Source organism: Suncus etruscus, chromosome 16 (assembly GCF_024139225.1).
Source record: "Suncus etruscus isolate mSunEtr1 chromosome 16, mSunEtr1.pri.cur, whole genome shotgun sequence".
NCBI classification, from domain to species: domain Eukaryota; kingdom Metazoa; phylum Chordata; class Mammalia; order Eulipotyphla; family Soricidae; genus Suncus; species Suncus etruscus.
Genome location: NC_064863.1, coordinates 84,775,234 through 84,783,704, shown reverse-complemented (window position 1 = coordinate 84,783,704; position 8,471 = coordinate 84,775,234). Strand labels below are relative to the sequence as shown.

At 40.2% G+C, this 8,471-nt stretch overlaps 1 non-coding gene across 1 annotated transcript; it reads left to right on the top strand.

The window, feature by feature from the left end:
- The first annotated feature begins 7,157 nt into the window (after nucleotides 1–7,157).
- LOC126033186 (U6 spliceosomal RNA) lies at nucleotides 7,158–7,265 on the top strand. Its single transcript, XR_007504325.1, has one exon. It is a non-coding gene; the product is annotated as a U6 spliceosomal RNA (small nuclear RNA).
- Nucleotides 7,266–8,471: the final 1,206 nt, after the last annotated feature.

The window sequence follows — 8,471 nt, the reverse complement described above, 5'->3', positions numbered from 1 at the left end:
TGCATGAAATCTGTACAATGCTTTGGGGAGTATTGCCATTTTAGTGATGTTAATCCCGCCAATCCATGAGTATGTGCTTCCATTTCCGTGTGTTATCTCTTATTTCATGGAGTAGAGTTTCACAGATTTTTTGTATAGGTCCTTCACATATTTAGTCAAGTTGATTCCAAGATATTTGAGTTTGTGTGGCACTATTGTGAATGGGGTTGTTTTCTTAATGTCCATTTCATCCTTATTACTATTGGTGTATAGAAAGGCCATTGATTTTTGTGTGTTAATTTCGTAGCTTGCCACCTTGCTATATGAGTCTATTGTTTCTAGAAGCTTTTTTGTAGAGACTTTAGAGTTTTCTAGGTAGAGTATCATGTCATCTGCAAACTGCGAGAGCTTGATTTCTTCCTATCCTATCTGGATTCCCTTGATATCTTTTTCTTGCCTAATTGCTACAGCAAGTACTTCCAGTGCTATGTTGAATAGGAGTGGTGAGAGAGGACAGCCTTGTCTTGTGCCAGAATTTAGAGGAAAGGCTTTCAGTTTTTCTCCATTGAGGACAATATTTGCTTCTGGCTTGTGGTAGATGGCCTTAACTATATTGAGAAAGGTTCCTTCCATTCCCATCTTGCTGAGAGTTTTGATCAAGAATGGGTGTTGGGGGCCTGGAGAGATAGCACAGCGGCATTTGCTTTGCAAGCAGCCAATCCAGGACCAAAGGTTGTTGGTTCAGATCCCGGTGTCCCATATGGTTCTCCGTGCCTGTCAGGAGCTATTTCTGAGCAGAGAGCCAGGAGTAACCCCTGAGCAACGCCAGGTTTGCCCCCCCCCCAAAAATAAAGAATGGGTGTTGGACCTTATCAACTGCTTTTTCTGCATCTATTGATATGATCAAGTGATTTCTATTTTTCTTGTTATTGATGTTGTGTATTATGTTGATAGATTTACGGATGTTAAATCAGCCTTGCATTCCTGAGACGAAACCTACTTGATCGTAGTGGATGATCTTCTTAATGAGGCATTGAATCCTATTTGCCAGGATTTTGTTGAGGATCTTTGCATCTGTATTCATCAGTGATATTGGTTTTTTTTTTTTTTTTTTGGTAGCATCTCTGTCTGGTTTAGGTATCAAGATGATGTTGGCTTCATCAAAGCTATTTGGAAGTGTTCCTGTTTTTTCGATTTCATGAAAGTCTTGCCAGGATTGGTAGAAGTTCCTCTTGAAATCTTTGAAAGAATTCATTAGTAAATCCATCTGGGCCTGGACTTTTTTTTGGGAAGACATTTGATTACTCTCTTAATTTCCCAAATAGTGGTGGGTGTGTTTAGTTATGCTACATCCTCTTCATTCAACCGTGGAATATTATGAGTCCAAAAATTTATTCATTTCTTCTAGGTTTTCATTTTTAGTGGTCTAGAGTTACTCAGAGTAGTTTCTGATTACCCTTTGGACCTCAACCATATCAGTAGTGATCTCTCCCTTTTTATTTCTAATACGAGTTATCAAGATTCTCTCTCTTTCTTTGTTAGATTTGCCAGTGGCCTATCAATCTTGTTTATTTTTTCAAAGAACCAACTTCTGCTTTCATTGATCTTTTGAATTGTTTTTAGGGTTTCCACTTCATTGATTTCTGCTCTCAGCTTTGCTATTTCCTTCTGTCTCCCTATTTTTGGGTTCTTTTGTTGAGTACTTTTTAATTCTATGAGCTGCTTCATTAAGCTATTCAGGTATGCCCCTTCTTTCCTGATGTGTGCTTGTAAGGCTATAAATTTTCCTCTCAGTACCACTTTTGCTGTGTCCCATAGGTTTTGATAGTTTGTGTCTCCATTGTAATTTGTTTCTAGGAAGGTTTTGATTTCCTCTTTGATTTCATCTCAGACCCACTGGTTATTCATTATTAGGCTGTTTAATTTCCAGTTTTTCTTCGGTGTCCCTTTGTAATTCACATATAATTTCAGGGCCTTGTGGTCAGCAAAAGTAGCCTGCAAAATTTCTATCCTCTTGATATTATGGAGGTTTGTTTTATGTGCTAGCATGTAGTCTATCCTGGAGAATGTCCCATGTACATTAGAGAAGAAAGTGTATCCAGGCTTCTGGGGTGGAGTGTCCTGTATATATCTACTAGGCTTCTTTCTTACATTTCTCTGTTCAGGTCTAGTATATTCTTGTTGGGTTTCAGTCTGGTTGACCTGTCAAGTGTTGACAATGCCGTGTTGAGGTCTCCCACAATTATTGTGTTGTTATTGATATTATTTTTCAGATTTGTCAACATTTTTATTAAATATTTTGCTGCCCCTCATTCGGTGTATATATGTTTAGGAGAGTGATTTCTCCTGCTGTACGTATCCCTTGATTAATACAAAATGTCCATCTTTGTCCCTTACAACTTTCCTAAGTATAAAGTTTGAATCATCTGGTATTAGTATGGCCACTCCAACTTTTTTGTGAGTGTTGTTTGCTTGGATGATTTTTCTCCAGCCTTTTATTTTGAGTGTATGTTTGTTCTGACTATTCAAGTGCGTTTCTTGTAGGCAGAAGAAGGTTGAATTGAGTTTTTTGCTCCATTTAGCCACTCTGCATCTATTAACTGGTGCATTTAGTCCATTGACATTAAGAGAAAAAATTGTCCTGGGAGTTACTGCCATCTTTATATTGAAGTTTGGTGTGTCTGTTGGTCAGTCTTGTCTTAAAATAGGCCGTTCATTTTTTCTTTTAAGAATGGTTTTGAGTCTGTAACGTTTCTAAGCTGTTGTTTGTCTGTGAAACCATGTATTGTTCCTTCAAACCTGAAAGTGAATTTTGCTGGGTGCAGTATTCTAGGCGAAGCATTTATTTCATTGAGTTTTGTCACTATGTCCCACCACTGCCTTCTGGCCTTGAGTGTTTCCGGTGACAGGTCTGCAATAAATCTCAAGGATGTTCCCTTGAATGTAATTTTTCTTTTCGATCTTGCTGCTTTCAGAATTCTGTCTCTATCTGTGGGATTCGTCATTGTGACTAGGATGTGTCTTGGGGTGTTTTTTCTGGGGTCTCTTTTGGTTGGTACTCTTCAAGCATGCAGGAGTTGATCACATATATTCTTTAGCTCTGGAAGTTTCTCTTTAATGATGTTCTTGACCGTTGATTCTTCCTGGAGATTTTCTTCCTGGGCCTCTGGCACTTCAATGATTCTTAAGTTGTTTCTGTTGAGCTTTTCATAGACTTCTTTTTTCATCTGTTCCTATATTTTGAGTAATTTTTCCATTGTTTGATCATTTGCTTTATGGCTTTTTTCAATTTCTTCTGCTGTATGGAATTGTTATTCATCTTATCTTCCACTGTACTAATTCCATCCTCAGCTGCTGTTAACCTGTGGGAAAGCTCAACCATGTTTTTCTTCAATTCATCTACTGAGTTTTTCTGACCTGTTATTTGACCTGAAATTTCAGTTTGGAGTTTTTTGATTTCTATCTCCATATTCTCTTGATTCTTATTAGTGTTCTCTTTTATACTTTCTTTGAGTTCTTTGAACATCTTCCATATTGCGACTCTAAACTCTTTATCTGAGAGACTGAGTAGTTTGGTCATGTTCAAGTCATCAGAGTTGCCATAGTCATTCTCTATGTCTGGCGCTGGCCTGCGTTGTTTCCCCATTGTCACACTTGTATTGTGGATTTTTCTACATGTTGTGGTTGTATTCATTGGCTAAATGATGTGCATGGCTGGGAAGCGAAGCAGTGCAGTGAAGCTGTGCAGCCGTGCTCCACTGGATCCGCACTTTCTGGGCTTGTAAACTCACCTCCAGGGAAGGCTCCAGAGAAGACGAGCTGTCCGCAGATGAGCCACACACAGGACAAAATCAGGCCGCCAATGGAGCACAGCACAGAAGACACGCAGATAGGTAAGCTGGCATCTGAGTTCCAGTAAAGTTCAGTGGCTTCCCCTTTCTGGGCGTGTAAGCTCACCTCCAGGGAACGCTCCAGGGAAGGCGAGCTGTTTGCAGGTAAGTCACACACAGGATAAAATCAGGCTGAAAATGGAGCACAGCACAGAAGACAGGCAGATAGGGGTGCTGGCATCTGAGTTCCAGCAGAGTTCCATTTCGTGGAATTTCTGTGTTGACTCACTTTGTTACTGTCAGCATAGGTATTGGCTGGTATTTAGTAAATAGAAAGTGTAGAAATGGTGAGGATATAACCAGTATGAATAATAAGGAAATCTTTCTGATGAAAATTCAAACCAAGCTGCAGGCTGACGAATCTATCCCCACCATCAACAATATAGGAATTTTTACTGGAAGAAAAACAATTCTGATTCTAGCGAATCACATGACAGTAGTGACTCAGACAATAATCAACCTCTGGTGCTAACTCCAGAAGTGAAGCTTGATTCTATTCACAAAATTGAATTGCACAACAGTGCAGATTCAGACGATGAACCACATGCACGGCCTCAGAGCTCTATTTAGTTTAATTTTGCTAATCTGGCCTCATCCCCTTTACACGGGGTAAATATTTCTAACTATGTGCCTTATCAGATGGAAGAGTATGGTCAAAAATCACCATACAGTGTGGAGTTACTAAAACTTTAGAGTAATAACTCATCTTGGACTTTGTATAATTTTAAAAAAATTGCTGAAATATGCCTGCCATTTAAACAGTGAAGTAAATGGGAAATGAACTATTCAGAAGACGTAAAAGCCAAATTATATAGCCTGGATGGTACGATAAAACAAATGGCAGGTGTTACTCTATCGTATGAATTATTGATGGCAGAAAATCAATTTGTAAATATTCAGACACAAGCAGCTTTACCTAAATAAATCTTAAATTTAATTAGGGATATTGCATTGTCATCATGGGAAAATAATTGATTCTAACAGCATTGGTAGAGGAAACTTTTTAAAAATTACCCAAGGCCCTTATGAGCCATATGCAGAGTTTGTAGTTAAGATTAAAGATGCTCTGAAGTTACAAGTCGAAGATGAGGAGATGAGAAACTTCCTAGTAAAATCTTTGGCTTATCATAATGCAAATTCGGCCTGTAGATTAGTATTGAATACATTAAATGAAAAGGCAGATGTGAATGATTTCCTTTATGCCTATCGAAATGTCTAAGGGGAACCCCAACCTCCACCCCACTTAAACTCGGTACAAACCTTCCCAGTTACCAAGGGAATGATGCCTTACTCCCCTCGGGGACAGGGCACTTTCTGTAAACCAGGTCTTTGTGCAAAATGCAAAATGTGTCACCACTGGGCGAAAGATTCCAGATCCAGAAACCTCATTGATAATAACTTAAGAAGAGGTTTCAACACAATCCCCAGGAGGCAAATTGTCTGCTACCATTGTTGAAAACAGGGGCATATCAAAAGGAATTGCTGTCTTCTTATAAATTCAGCTCCTCAAGGGCACTCATATAAGATGCAGGGAAACTCCCACAGGGCCTCCCCCCAGGCCCTTCCAAATCAGGGGAAAAGTTCACAGACAATAATTCTTTCAAGCCCAGGCCAAGAAAATTCATCACTATAAGGGAATTAATTCATGCCACATCAGGGAGCGCTGGATTATACATATTATGCCCAGAGGACATTACAATTTACCCAGGAGCATGCCCTTACATATTAGAAACTGGCGTTGTGGGCCCGCCACCCCCAGATACTATGGGTTTAATTCTTGGCAGAAGTTCCCTCAACATAAATGGTATATCAGTAACCACTGTGTCATTGACTCAGATTCTATGGGAGAAATCATTGTAGTTATTACCGTACCAGTTACATGGACCTTTAAAAAAGGAGAATTTGGGACTTCAGATAAGACTAGAATTAGAGGTTTTGTAAGCACAGATCCTGGTGCTGCTCAAAACTGAATCGTGGCTCTGGTTACTAAATTTTAAGATGAACACCCAATGATCAAACTTCACTTGAAAGGGCAACCTTTGACAGAATGATAGACACGTGTGCTCAGGTTACCGAAATTTCTGATAAAGCATGGCCAGAAAATTGGTCTTCTGGAAATCCCGTATTCACTAGAAGGAGTAGGAGGTCTGAGCTCCTGTCTGTTGAGTATGAGGACTATGATATTTTACAGCCCAGAAAATCAAAAAGTGATAACCTCATGTGGGCCCATTTTCACCATCCCTGTGGGGTCGTGACCTACACAAACAGTGGAAAACAGAATTCCACATCCCATTAGCTCCAGAAGAGCCTGAACCTTCTTTTGATTGAATTTAATACTAGCAGAGAGAGGAGGGGCTATACATAGCTTTGCAGGAGGAGTGTTGTTTTTATGTCAACAAATCAGGAATAGTGAAAAATCCCATCCACCAGCATCAAAAAGATTTAGCCAAAAGAAAGAAGGCCCTACTTGAGAGCCCTGTATGGTCTCTGTGGGGAGGTATCCTTCCTTACCTACTTCCCTTACTGGGACCCTTAGTCGCCTTACTAGTCATTGTAGCCGTGGGGCCCTGCACCATCAATTGACTCATAGCTTTCATCAAGGCTCAGGTAGAAGAGGTAAAGCTTGTGGCGTTAAGGCAACAATACCAGGAGTTGGCCCCTGGGACCCCCCAACATCAAAAGTACCAAAAGTTGGACACAGGCTACTAGAGGCTTCTAGGATTAGAAGCTCCCACAGAAGAAGTGGGGATTGTAAGGGCTGGAACACAGTTCCAGGAAAAGAACTTGTCCCTTCTGAAATGCAGATGTGTGAAAACTCTGCCTATGGCAAGGTAAAAATTCCCATAACGACTCATTGTAGGGAACTTCCTGGTATGACTTTTTCATTGCCTCAGAATGTCTTAGCGGATGTTATGCCCTTATAAGGAATTTGTATTGCCTCAGAATGTCTTAATGGATATTATGCCCTTATAAAAAAATCATGCCTACACCCTCTCCCCTTCTTATGGTATATAAGGATGAACAAAGAAAGCCATGTGGTCCTTTGCCTCTGTTCAGTTCTGGACGGGCACTGGACCCTGGCCAGCCAGAATAAAGAGCTCACTTGAGCTTTTGCCTGAGAGACTGTCTCTTCATTTCTCTGCATCGGAGCAGCATCTGGACTAACGAGCCTTACAATCTTAACAAAGGTCATAAAAAATTATCCAAAGAAAAATACAAAGCCTGCTTCAAAAATAAAAGTTATCATTCAAGAAAATGGTTTTAATTATGCTAATAAACTTTTTTGGAGTTGACAAAAAATAAATATAAGTTCACCCAATGAAACAATACAGTGAAGATTAGCATGGCCCCATGCACAAGGATGACACACAAATTCTTGAAGCATTCCATATTTAAAAAAGATTCACCCAATGAAATGGAAACACATCCTCTCTTAACAGATTTCAAGGATTAATATCATCAAAAATGGCAATAATCCCCAAAACATTATACAGATTTAATGCAATCCCTATAATGATACCATGACATTTTCAAAGAAGTATCGTAGATCAAACACTTGACATTTATATGCAACAATAACATGTCCCTAATAAAATAGCTAAGTAAATCCTTGGAAAAATATTATGGGATGAAACTGTTTTTTTTTTAGCTTTACTGAAAAGTGATACTGAAAAATCCGGACGACCCGACCCCCCAGTTGCCCAGCACAGAATAGTGAAAAAGGCACGTGCTCAGCAAATTGCAGGCAAGTTCCAAGTTTAATCTGATCAATCAGAGGTTCGAAACATGCTCGGAGCAGAGCAGAGGTTGCGAACCCCAAGGTCTGAAATCAAGGGGTTTTTATACAGTTTTCAGGTGGGCTGTGTTATTTTTACAGAGGAAACAGGAATGGGCTTTGATATGGGGGAATCCGGAGGTTTTGGGGGTAGGTGTGAGTAGGGTCCAGACTTCAAGTCTCCAAGTGAGCGGGATCCAGACATTAAGTCTCCAAGATGTCTTCAGGATAATTAATGCAAGGTCTGTAAAACCATGGGGAGCCAGCAAATGGATCAGCACCTGTAACTCAGTAGATAAAAGACAAGCAGGTAGTTAACACAGAGGGGAGGGTGAGGGGGGAACATTGCATTGCATGAGAAAGAGACAGACAACTCCCATCAGGAATGTGTAGGGGAAAATATGTTTTTCACTTCTTTCATTTCCCACTCCTTCTTGTTAATAATTCTAATCTTAGAATTAACACAGAAGTAACCGAAGTAACCACTGCTAGCCAAGAACATTGAAGGGATTTTGGGCAGACGGTTTCTCTTCTGTAACTACTTCCTGCTGAGGTGGGGCGGAGTTGGTTTCAGGGGTTAAGTTCAAGGTGCAGCAAGTGGTTACTCAGAGTTTTGTGGGTACTTCCTGATATTGCTGCCTTAGCACCATTAGCTTAACTTCCCCCACTTGAGTGCGGATAAAAGTTACAACTCTGTTTACGATACAGGGTCCTACTGCAACTACTAAGAGTACACTTAGCAGTGGACCAAGTAGAGGCAGGAGGTAGGGGAGGATTCCTCCCCATAGAGACCATAACGGTTGATCATAGAGTTCCTCCCTTCGCTT